The sequence below is a fragment of the Pollicipes pollicipes genome, unplaced genomic scaffold, assembly GCF_011947565.3.
Source record: "Pollicipes pollicipes isolate AB1234 unplaced genomic scaffold, Ppol_2.1 Scaffold_6138;HRSCAF=7277_pilon_pilon_pilon, whole genome shotgun sequence".
Lineage (NCBI taxonomy): Eukaryota > Metazoa > Arthropoda > Thecostraca > Pollicipedomorpha > Pollicipedidae > Pollicipes > Pollicipes pollicipes.
In genome coordinates, this window is record NW_023596818.1 from 10,770,757 (window position 1) to 10,782,861 (window position 12,105).

At 48.5% G+C, this 12,105-nt stretch overlaps 1 long non-coding RNA gene across 2 annotated transcripts; it reads right to left on the bottom strand.

The window, feature by feature from the left end:
• Positions 1-6,182: 6,182 nt before the first annotated feature.
• LOC119105259 (uncharacterized) lies at positions 6,183-11,125 on the bottom strand. 2 transcript variants are annotated; one of them, XR_005095037.1, is made up of 4 exons: positions 11,067-11,125; positions 9,310-9,380; positions 8,476-8,558; positions 6,183-6,528 (listed from the first exon to the last, which is right to left on the bottom strand). It is a non-coding gene; the product is annotated as an uncharacterized LOC119105259 (long non-coding RNA). The 2 variants fall into 2 exon arrangements; XR_005095038.1 differs by lacking the exon at positions 8,476-8,558.
• Positions 11,126-12,105: the final 980 nt, after the last annotated feature.

Below are 12,105 nucleotides of genomic sequence, written 5' to 3' on the forward strand. Positions count from 1 at the left end.
ATCTGGGAACTGCGCCAGCATGCACGTGTAGCGCAGTCCCAGCATCTGCCTTTGTAATGCTAATGGGGGCCCGTGAGCCTCCACCGTGCGTAGTGCGGCGTGATGCACCGTGTTCAAAGTACGTTTGATCAGGTCTGAAGAACCGTCATAGATAAAACAGCCGTAGTCAAGTTTTGAACGAATCAGGGAACGATATAGGAGTAAAAGTGTCCTCCTCTCAGCACCGTATGATGTACGTCCCAAGCGCCTTAGGATGTTAATATATTTTAAACATTTGTCGCGGAGATGTCTTATGCGCTCACGGTATGTTAGGCGTCGGTCCAATCGCATACCGAGAAATTTGCAGAGCGCTGCAGAGCTGTCAGGTCGACTGTGATTACGCGCTGATCATGCAACGTGTCGACCCGGCTGCATGAAACATCAGGCCATGCGGATCACAGGAAGGGCGGGGTACGCCTTGGCGGTCGTGTAAAATGGGCCCTACGTTGCCAGGTAGGAGGTAAGTCAGAGCCTCGGACCCGAGCGCACGCTCACTGCCCAGGTGCCGCCCGTATTGTAACCGGTGTGTCGCGATGGCACAATACAGCACTGCCAGATAACCTCTTTGTGAAGAGTGTAACTTTGAGGCGTGCTACAGGTTGTTCTGGGCGTTACCTTCCTTCGTAATGTGCATGCCCTTTTCATTCAGTGCTAAAAACGTCCTCATACGTGCAAGCACGCTGGTCGTCGTGCAAGAAAGTACTTCACTGTTCAGGATGGGGGGAAGGGGGGGGGGAGGTTCGAGATTATGAACACAGTAATATCGGGAGAGTTCGTGGAGTGGTTCTTCCCTCCGTTACACCCGCCTGATGATTTGGGTTACTATGCGTCTGTCGGGCATTTAGCCTACTCTCCGCCGGCCCCCTCTGTGTCTGTCTGCCTGTCTGTCCGTCTTCGGTTTCAACATAAACGACTTGATGTAACTATGATTTAACTTTTATTATTCGTCCAGCTCTCCCCTATGCTGGGTTTTTCTTCCTTCTGCTGGTCTCTACGGACTAAGCGCATCATTGTTTCATATTTTTTTTGCATTCTTTCCACCATTCACGATGCAGTTATTCTTCCACATCCGTTAACACCTACTCACCATTGACCCCACCATTTTGCCGAACTAATCCTATCCAGTAGGACACACGGTTGGGATGGAATACTGTTGCTTGACATCGTGCCAAAATTTGGGTTTTGGGAAGTCAAGCCACTACAACACCGAGTTTTGTGTCATGTTCTGCTAACCGATGTCTCTGCTTGTCAGTACCTCCTGTTCTGTTGATATTGAGAGGCCGCATTCTACGCCTGTGGCTTGCCAGAGTATCATTATTCAAACGCGCCGCTCACGCAAAGAAAACACCGCTTCGCGCCTTTCCTAATCGCATCAAGTACCCCGTTTCCATTTACGCAACGCCCATGTGGGCGAACCTGGTTAGGTCCTGCATTATCAAGAAGGGTCGCGACGTAAGGGCAGACGGGCACCTTTTTTGTACCTTTCGCATATTATTAGATTAGACGTGTCTGGTTTTATGCACAATACCAATTTCTTGAAATCCTTCTCAAAGCTCAGAACTTCCGTTTGTCAGCCGCTCTGGCGAAAGAAATCGCGGTAGACTCCTTGTTCCCCATTACGAAAGTAAAAGTTTCATTTGCCACGCTTTTCCGGTGTTCTGTTATGTTTGCAGCATACAACTTCGTCAAAATCCGTCTGTAATAAAAGCTACGAAAGCTTGACGCACTCATTTTAGGGGAAAGCATAAACAAACAAGATGCATCACGCAAATTCAACGAAAGGCAAATAAATGGCTTTTATTTCTTCCCCACGGGGGAATTCACAATGACCCGTTTCTAAGATCATGTTGGCTTTTGGAGGGTTTTGGAAAAAAATGTTTATGTAACTGTTTAAATATGTTCATGTAACTTGCCATGTATCGCGATGTGCCGGGTGTATAATTTACACAGATAGAAGTAAGCAAGCAAACCACACATGCGCTGGTGTAATGACCTTTTATCATCCCACAGCGATGCAACATGCATGCATATGTAAAAGCTGGTCCACGTCTTGGTGAGACCAGCGCATCAAGGTGCTTAAAGGCGAGGTCGGGAGGCAAACTCTGGGAAAGCAAAACATACCGTCACACCATACTGTGTTACTGTACAAGCCGGGAGGTTAAACATCCAGTACACATTACCGAACATGCTCACCAAGGCCCTTTTGCTACATAGGCGACACGACCATTGTTAGCACTGCACATGCGCCGGGCTGGTGTCTAGTACATCCGGGTGGGTTTATGCTCTCCGGGGACCCTTGGACCGTACAGTGCTTGTATCGGGTTACCTATGGTGAAACATGTACTTTTAATCGGGACATAGGTACTCCGACAAACTTTAACCACAGGGATAATACAAATTTCGTGGCAAATTGAGCCGTCTTCGGCACACAGGGCTAGACGTGCATCAGACAATACACGGGAAACGGTAGAGACGAACCCTCCGTCCATGGGTCACCATTGTCCAGTGACCAGTGACCAGTGACCAGTGACCGGTGACCGGTGACCAGTGGCGGTTTACCAGTGCCCTTTGACGGTATCGTGTACCCTCAGACGATACAGATGACTACAGACGGTCGGCATAGATGGCCTCAGCCGTCATAGATGCCCTCAGGCGGTACAGACGGCCACAAGGGCTATCAGTTTGACCTCGGGCGGTACACACGTGACCTCACAAAGTCCATGTGTGATGGCGGTTCACGCGTCATCAAAGACAGTGCACGTGTGACGGTGGTGCACGCATGACTTCCGACGGTACACGCGTGACCTCAGATGGTACACGCGTGACCTCAGACGGCGCAGCTGGACGAGTGGCCGGACAGCTGAACGTTGCGGCCGAAGACCATGCGGACGTGCTCGGCGCCGAACTGGCCGTAGACGAAGATGTCGCGGGCCGGGTAGTGCAGCTGTCGCAGCGAGCTGTATTTCACGTTCCTAATTCGATGCAGGCGCTTACGCACACACGCCCATACAACATCCACACACACACACACACACACACACACACACACACACACACACACACACACACACACCACACACACACACCACACACACACACACACACACACACACACACACACACACACACACACACACACATACTTGTGTGCCGTGCTTTACGGGACACCTGACTCAACCGTCACTACCGAGAACCACCCGAACGAATGGCGGCATCGCAGCCATATTGGAAGGCCATGCAGCCATTTGGCCGTTTAAGAACAGGATGGGTCGCTCGAGGGGTAAAGCTGCCATCTTTAGCTTACACTGGCAATTGAAAATACCGAGGACATAGTGATAACAGAGGACCGTGTGTGACTTTTCTGTCATATTCAGCTGTGTATTGAGGACCAGGAGTTGCACCTAGAAATTAAGGACAAAGGGACAAAGGCTTTCAGGTCGGGGGGCCTCGAACATCATTCAGAAGGACTCCTTGGGGGTTGCTGGGAAACTGAGGGCCCCTTTACCGGTGAGAGACGATGTCGAACAGTCTGTTTTGGATATTTGTCGACAAATGTTTCGCTTGAAACCAACATGTTAATTAACCAGCGAGGCAACGACCATCTCATAAACCAGTGTCGCGGCCACCTTTGAAAGATGACGGCGACAAACCAAACACGGCCAGATATAAATATGCTACCTTGTGCACAAGCGCGCAGCCAGAGCCTTGGCAATGGGCCAGGGGCACGCACAAGGTTGATAAAGGGCTCCCCAATGGTGAAAGCCCCCCCCCCCCTCCCCCAAACAAAAATATCGCTGGCATTGGAGTGCCCCATTGTGCCGGCCGGGGCTCTGAATAGTCTTCCAGCCGACCTTTCTGGCCTTTGGGCCCTCAAATCAGGCCCTTAATCGTAAATCCCGAAGCCCTTCGGGTCCCCTGAAACCTTAGGCAGGGGGAACGTGCCCCCTGTGGCCTTCCCTCCCTGCGCTCCTGCTTGCGCGTCAGGCTGTTGGTTTGCGTTCAGATATAGGCAAATAACGGCGGATTGTAGGCTTTCTGCTGCTTAAATCATTCATCTATAATATAAAAATCGTTTTACTCTATTTTATCATGGTGCACTTTTCGGCCGTCCCGTTAAAGTCTAAATCAAGTCGGATAAATAGTAGCATACGCCATGTTAATACCTGCTGAACACTCTTCATGAAAAAGCCCTCCCCAGGCGGGTTGATATCACCAACGGATTTTGGCTCCATCGACCTCCATACGACATTGGCTCCATGCTGTGGAATCGCCTCGGACCGCATAACAAATGACTGCAGTTCATTAAACTACCCGATGAGTGTTTGCCCCGACGGCTGGACACCCGGGACACTAAATGTTTTCCGTCCCCAACGGCCCGGTAAGAGTAGGAGAAAGGGCAACCAACGCCTTTTGGGTTTCCATGACCCTTTAGCACTAATAGTGCTAATAGTGCTAAAGCATCATCAATGACCCGGTCGGCGGCACACTACTCGACGGCGGTTTTCCCGAAGCTTCTGCTGTTGCAACGGTTGCAGCAGAGGGCGGCCGGGGCTGAGGAGCGGGCAACGGAGGCGACGCGCCAGACAGCGGTGGAAAAATTGACTCGAGGTGCTGCTGGAACTGTTTATCTGCTGACCGAGCTACTGCAGTTTCAGGTGCTTCGGTGGGCAGCCGCCGTTCATCTCATTCGCAGGTGACTCCGACAGTCTCTTCTACACTGTCGACGTTCCAGTCAGTATACAAAGCCCATGTTGCTCGACCCTGCTCGCGAACCCCGGTGTCTTAGGGCGACAGTACACAGCCTCTAATGCTGTGGATGTGACTGGCGGCGCGAGTGCGCGGCGGCCTCGATTGGTGGGGTACAGTTTGTAGCCCGCGCTTGGGATACGGCTTGTGCCGGCGTCAATGCAGCGGTCTACTTAATGATGGCCTCTTATGCGACTGAGTGTGGGTTAATGGTTCGCTGTTGGTGTAACTGTGAGTCACGTGCTCACGCTACCTGTTAAATGTGCCTTCCCACGGCTTGCGTGTGTTGGTTACGCATATGCACTTCCTTCATACAAGTGGAATCTATGGTGCGGCGGGATGTAGCAATCAGCTGCTGACCGAGGAAGGAGGACCGTGCAACACTAAAATCAATGAGTCAGTCGTTACAGTCATTGCAGTCAGTCACTGAAGCCAAACGAGCTGCCTCATAAACATGTCGGCTGTTTGGCTGATGCGAGATTTCGTGCTCGACGCCCACGCGCCCATTCCAGTCTTCAAAAACTAGTCAAAGGCCCCTGTGGCCCACCACTTCCCAATGTAACAAGTGTGCTTTGGTTAAGTGTAGTGGTGTCAGATTTGCCAACGGATCTCAAAAATGACGTAGAGAAAGAAGCATTTGCATTGAATCCTGTATTGGAAAGATGCGACAGGAGAATGACACACCTAATTTGCTTCCAAACTGACATTCAGGTATAACGCATTTTTACCAATGGGGTGGGTCTATTTCCGTGCTTAGGTGTCATCTTCCGCCCAGAATTGCAAATCTCGCCATACTTGCCCTTGGTGAGCACTGCTTTTTCACCGTTCATCAGCTCCACCTACACAGATTGCTACTATAAACGGGAGCAACAACAAGGAGATCGTTTTTTGTCGTTGCGAAATTTACTAGCGAGCATCATCCAAACGTGAACGAAGTCGACATCTAATGTGTAAGTCACTGAGACTCATTTCGCCTTACGACGCGCTCTAACAATCACGTTATGGACATGGATTTAACATCTCTCCATGAGCGCTAGGACAGAGCATTTTCTGCTGACAGGGCACGTAAGCATGCAGCTTGGCCAGAAACCTCCATGTGGCTAACAAACACGCCAAGCTGCCTCATCACAGCTGCCTTTTCCGCATTGCACCAGGCAATACGTCTTTTTTGCCAGTGGTGTTTTTTTTCCTGAGCGTCATTGTTAGTCTCTCGATGTGAAGATGTCTCCTCCGGAAACAAGTCTCCCTTCCCCTCTTGGCTTTTTGTCCAGGTAGGACATTTGCGACCTCCACCACACAATCGTCTTCACCCATGTCCTCCGGATCGTCCTCTTCTGCCATTGGTGCGCTGTTGAGGTAGTCGACCTCGTCCAGATTTTTCCCTTTGCAGACAGAGATGCCATTTTTGGTTTATTGGTTTTATACAACACGCATCACATCGCAGCCTACTCCTGTACATTTTGCTTCGATCCTGAGCATAAAGCACAGCGACTTTAAAACATGGAAAAAGGAAAACAAAATAACTGACCCAAAACGGAACGCCAACTGTATTCTCGCTCCGTTGTTTCGTAATCTACGAACTACACACTGCACAACTACATCTTTAGAATACCGCTCCGTATTTAAGATCATCTAGAAAATGTATACAGTTTGGCTCCAATGGTAATTTGCAGGCCGTCCAATGCTTGAAAGCGGAACTTCAAATACTCGCATCCTTAACGAGTGTCGCTCTCGGGGAGTAATCTGGAAAGCCGAAAACGGGTGAGATATGAGAAATTTCAGTTCAGAACAGGATTGTGACCCCCACGTGAAAGAAAGTTGTGCTTGCGTTCAGAAGCGTGGGCATGCACCACGCTGATGGCTCACGGGTGGTGGAATTAAAATAGCTGTGCAATAGTCGTGTCCCGAAAGATAGCTTTCCAGTTCACAGCAAATCCGTGAATGAATATCGGAGGCCACAGGCCTCCCGTCCGCGTACATATTACCCATCTTGTTAGAGCTCATGCACTGCCGTCAAGAAGGAGGAAGTGATGGGGCGGCGATGGGGGCGGAGAGAGGGGGACAACAATAAATCGTACTAAGCTCTAGCCACGCAGCCGAACTTAACCTGAAATTAGGCCAACGACAGCAGAGTCGCCAACATTCATCGTCAACGCGATCAGCAGCTACCGTGATTCGGACGGCCCTCATGCATGGTACGCGCGCCCGTTGGCAAACTATGGCGTGCCTGTCTTCATTCCTGTAGCCACGCACGCACAGCTGCGATGGGAATCGATTTAGAGAAGAGCAACAGTTCCAGTATCATCGCTGGCCGCATGCGGCAAATGCGAGTCCATGCCCTGATGTCCTAGGCTTACTACGCCCTGCCAATGCCATGCTGTTCATGCACGGCATACGGTTAACAGTCGTAAGACAGCGAGGCATAACCGAAACGAGTTGTGGTAAAAAGCTTATTGCCTCTAAGCTCAAACAATGCATCAATAAGAAATGACGAAACTACGACAGACAGGCGGCGGTGGCCCACAGACCGTCATCCCAGCCCCCGGGCGAGTACGCCCCCCTAGCCCAAGTGTATGTCTACTGGCTGGTTGGTAAGAGTGGACAGTTTTCTGATCACTGCCATATCGCGGGTAGTGCAGGATGAAGGTAGTGTGCGCCATGATGCAAACATTATGATATATTTGATAGATGATTTTGGATCGAGTGCGTATTGTGAGTGTGATTGCACGCTATATGTGAATGCATCAACAAAAATTACAAAAAGACCAGACAACCAAACCGCTGACCTGACCATCGCATTTGAAACTATCCGACGTCACACCGTGATACTGGCCGCGAAACAGATGGGAGGCAGCCCCAATGCACACCAACGCCGCAACTGTTTTTGACAACGTGACACGCTGGAAGACCGACACCCCTCCTTGCTGCGGATGGGCTTCTCCACGCCATTGCGAGACACTCGTCTGTCTAGCCCCCGCAGACGAGGTCTCTTCGCAGGCATTTTGGTCTACCCGGAGTGCGCAGACCAGAACCATGCTTAGTGTCCCCTCGATGGATTTTTGGCAACACCGTTATGGCCCGGAGCCGGATGTGGCAGCCAAACCCGCTACCACAAGCTATGTTCAGTGAGCGGCCGGACCCCACGCTCATGAAAGCGTCGGTGATTTCCGCGCAAACAAACCGGCGTTGGTGATGTATATTATATATATATATATATATATATATATATATATATATATATATATATATATCATTGATCCCGTCGTCAAATGCGTAAAACAACATATAGTAATGATCCAAGGCTTGGTTCAATCGTCCCATTCATAGGAAATAATTAAAGAAACTATGTTGCAGCAAACATCCTAAGCCATACACATTTCACATACAATGAAAAAACCGAGACTTGCCAGTGACTAAAACCTTTTTAAAGCAACGTCTGCACCCCACCTGTTCGAATTTGGCAGGGAAACTGCTTACGAGGCCTATTTCCACCATCGCCAATGCTTCTCATTGTTCTTCGGGTAGCCGTGCCCGCGGTAAATATTCTCGAGGACCCATGAGCTCGAACTCATGACCCGAACGCCCCAAAATCCGTCCTTCCCGAAGAATATCATGCTCCATATTGCAAATAGCATATGAAAATGCTGTTGCGCGTAAGTCCCTAAGCATCCCAAATATAGCCCGAGTTACCTTTGTTGCAGTAAACTTTCCGGAGGACTTCTTTTAGAGGACTAAACTTCTTTAACTCTCCCAATGGTATACATATAGGCCACCTGAGAACAAAAATGTTTTTGCATGTTTCATTAAAGAATGACGCCATGCACCGGTGGTGCCACAGAGAAGGAGCACTAAATGTTGACAAGACCATTCAATAACGCGGATGCGGGTGTACTTACATAATTGCAGTCCGCGATATGTTAGTGGTGTTGGTGCAGGTGGTGGTGGCGTTGGTTGCAGAATAAAGTGGGGCTGGTACAGTCGACACGTGCTTGCGTAGACCAGCGATGAGGATGGTGGAATGAAATATAATATAACAAAATGGCGTTACACTGAGGTCACGCACCATGCAGGAGCTGTTATGGTCACACAGTGGTAGGGAGGGGGGGAGGCAGACATTGGTGGTGTTGGCAGGATCAGACACTGGTGAAACTGGCAGGGCAATGGGGTCAGCTGCATGGAGCCGACACTCGCATGGAGCTGGAGGGGTCAGACACCATGGTGGGATGGGTAGACCCAGACATTGTGGTGGGGTGCATGGTGTCATGCACTGTAATGACATCCTACTGGTTAAGGCACTGATAGGGATGGTGGAGCCAGGCAGTGTAGTGGCATATTTGTGGGGGTCGGACGATGCAGTGGTGTTGGCAGTGTTGGACAATGTGATGGGGTAGATAGAGAAAGAAAAGCATGCATGAAATGCTAGGTTAGAGCTGATGACAACAAATTCTACATGTCACAAATGATTCACACCCTCTTCAGAGTAGTCATTTCCTAAATAATTTGACTTTCCTGACATCAATTGACCTGAATCAAGCCGGTCGCACTAAGGCTTTCTGGTCTTCAATCGCTTCAATGTCCAGTAGCTATAACATCACCTGAAACAGCAACAATGCTAAAAATTATTCAGTGGGTGGAGATTAACTAAGGACTAAGTAAGTTTTTTGTTTTGTTTTTAGCGCCCCGGAGGTGTTCATTGTATCTTAAACGTGAGGGACGTATGGACTTCCCGACATAGACTCAAACAAAACAGGGAATACCCCTTTCGGTGACCATTTTTTGGCAAAACATGCTCAGGCTGAAATCGAGGGAGGTATGGACCCTATGCCCCTTTTAGAGCCCAAAGTCGTCTACAGAGGAGAGGACCACCCAGGTAGGGAAAAATTTAATCTATTCTTGCAAAAAATCAGCGACCAAATTTTAACATACAAAGCTCATCCTGGCCGATTTTGCGAACATGATATGTGCCTTTATATGCGATGTGTGCTAGCTTAAAATAGTTAACATGTGAAGTGACGCCTGACGCGTGATGTGCGATGTCTGTTCAGTTGAAATCGCTTGCATGTATAATTGATGCGCGACTGTGATACCTGTTAACCTCAACTCGTTTGTATGTTTGAATGAAGCGTACTGCATGACGCCTACTTGCTTGAATTAGTTTGCATGCACACGTATTGTCGCCTATTCTAATTATTAGATAAGCACCGTATCGTGGTAACGGCTAGCAATAACTTTTTGTTTAATCCTCTAAGAGTTGGTGTCCTGTAAAAACCGGCTTTCTATTTCCAAAAAAGCTGAAAAATCGGGTAGGGCCACCAGCAGGCAATTTTGAATTTATTTCTGCTACTTTTTCGATATAGGCATGTTGCCGAAATATCAATTCAACTATATCTTTATTTTCCCGGTTTTCTTCGACGAATAAGGCTATTAATATTGTCTTAGCTATCTGAAAAATGCTCCTCTGCTAATGCTAATGCACTGAACAACTTACGTAATCTTGCACAACATTGATTTGAGCCAACCGACGGTCGTTATGTCTGAAAATGCATTCACAAAGCCGGATATGAACGACGCAACGGTCATATGATGGCTTGCCTTAATCGCCCCATGGCCAATGAAATGGCAGCATTTGAAGACATTACGCGTTGTGGGTGCCTGGGTGACCTTGAAATAGTCACCACGAAATAATATTCGCACCTTTGCAGGTGTGTAGATCAGAAACTAGAAAGGTTTACAAAATTAGAAGGGTGCTTAAGAATGGCAGGACTGTGTAACATACTGAATGATCTTCAAGATGGCTAATTTCAATTGAAACCCATACAAATGTGGCACACACCCTTTTATGCTCTGGTATCTACCACACACTAAGGTTCCGATGTATGGAAAACCTTATGTTTGTAATGATTTCCCCTTCAAGGCTAAATTGATGCCCAAAGCCTCTGAAAACGTGTTTGTTCTAGGGGGTTGGGGAACATGTCTGTAAGTACCTAACGGCAACATTTTTTAAATGTAATACAACACCCACTGCAAATGCATGAGAAAAACTGCAAGCATCCCCCTTACAAACGTCTGGTCTAGCGTGATAAACCTACCCAGACAATTGCATAATATTGCTGAAGTCAATCTCTTCAACCACCTTCAAAAGCTAACACAATGTTTGCCACTTCAGCAACTATCCTTATCAGCACACCATTCTCTAATCAACCAAGGCAGATCAGTCCTCCATTAGCTACAGTTGACGGTAAACAGGGTTCACCAATCCCTTTCGAATATTTACTACTCACTTTTTAAAACCTTGCCGGACGACAATAACTTGCATCCAACGTAAGCCCCGTCTTCTCGTCCGAGAGGCCGCACACCGCAATGTCACCGTCGCGCTCGTTCCAAGAACGCGCAATGGCGGCGATAGAGATATGTATCCCATGTGACTTAACACAATTTACATTTATATCTTTCATCACCAGTTTCAACGTGATTCAATGTGGTTTAAATGCTTATACCAAACGCAAACAACTTACAAGTGATGAGACCACATCATGGAGCAGCGCGATTTCGCATTTCCTTATTCATCTCTATTCTCTTCCACGTGACCTTGCCACCTGAAAAACTTACACACGGGCGCAGTTCGTCCAAGATAACACACTTTACACAACCGGAAGTAAAAATGCGTGTAATTACGTTTTTCGAGGACCAGCTGAAAATCGAATAAACATGTTCAAACAAGACTAAATATCTCATTTAAGGCCTCTGAAAACCGAGGTCCGGCATTTGGACCTCGGTAGTGAATACCGGACCTCGGCAGTGACAGGTTGTTGGGTGTGTAACCGGATTTGGTCCTCTGTTTTCACGGCACACAAGAGCACACACACACACACACACACACACACACACACACACAACACACACACACACCACACACACAACACACACACACACACACACACACACACACACACACACACACACACACACACACACACACACACACACACACACACACACACACACACACACACACACACACACACACACACACACACACACACACACACACACACACACACACACACACACACACACACGTGAACCACAGAGTTAGGATGACGAGGGTGACCTGGGTATTGGCGGGACGGTAGTCACCATGACCGGCTGTTTCTCCGTATTTCACCGTTTCCCTGTCAGAGTATGGTTTAAGCCTCTTCGTGCCGTCACACCTGAGGCCAAGTGAGACACAAAGAAACGAGTCAACCGTCTCCTGGTCCGCAAGAGGAACGAAACTGTGCCGTTGAGCCAAGTAAGCCATCAAACATCTGCGTGAAAGCA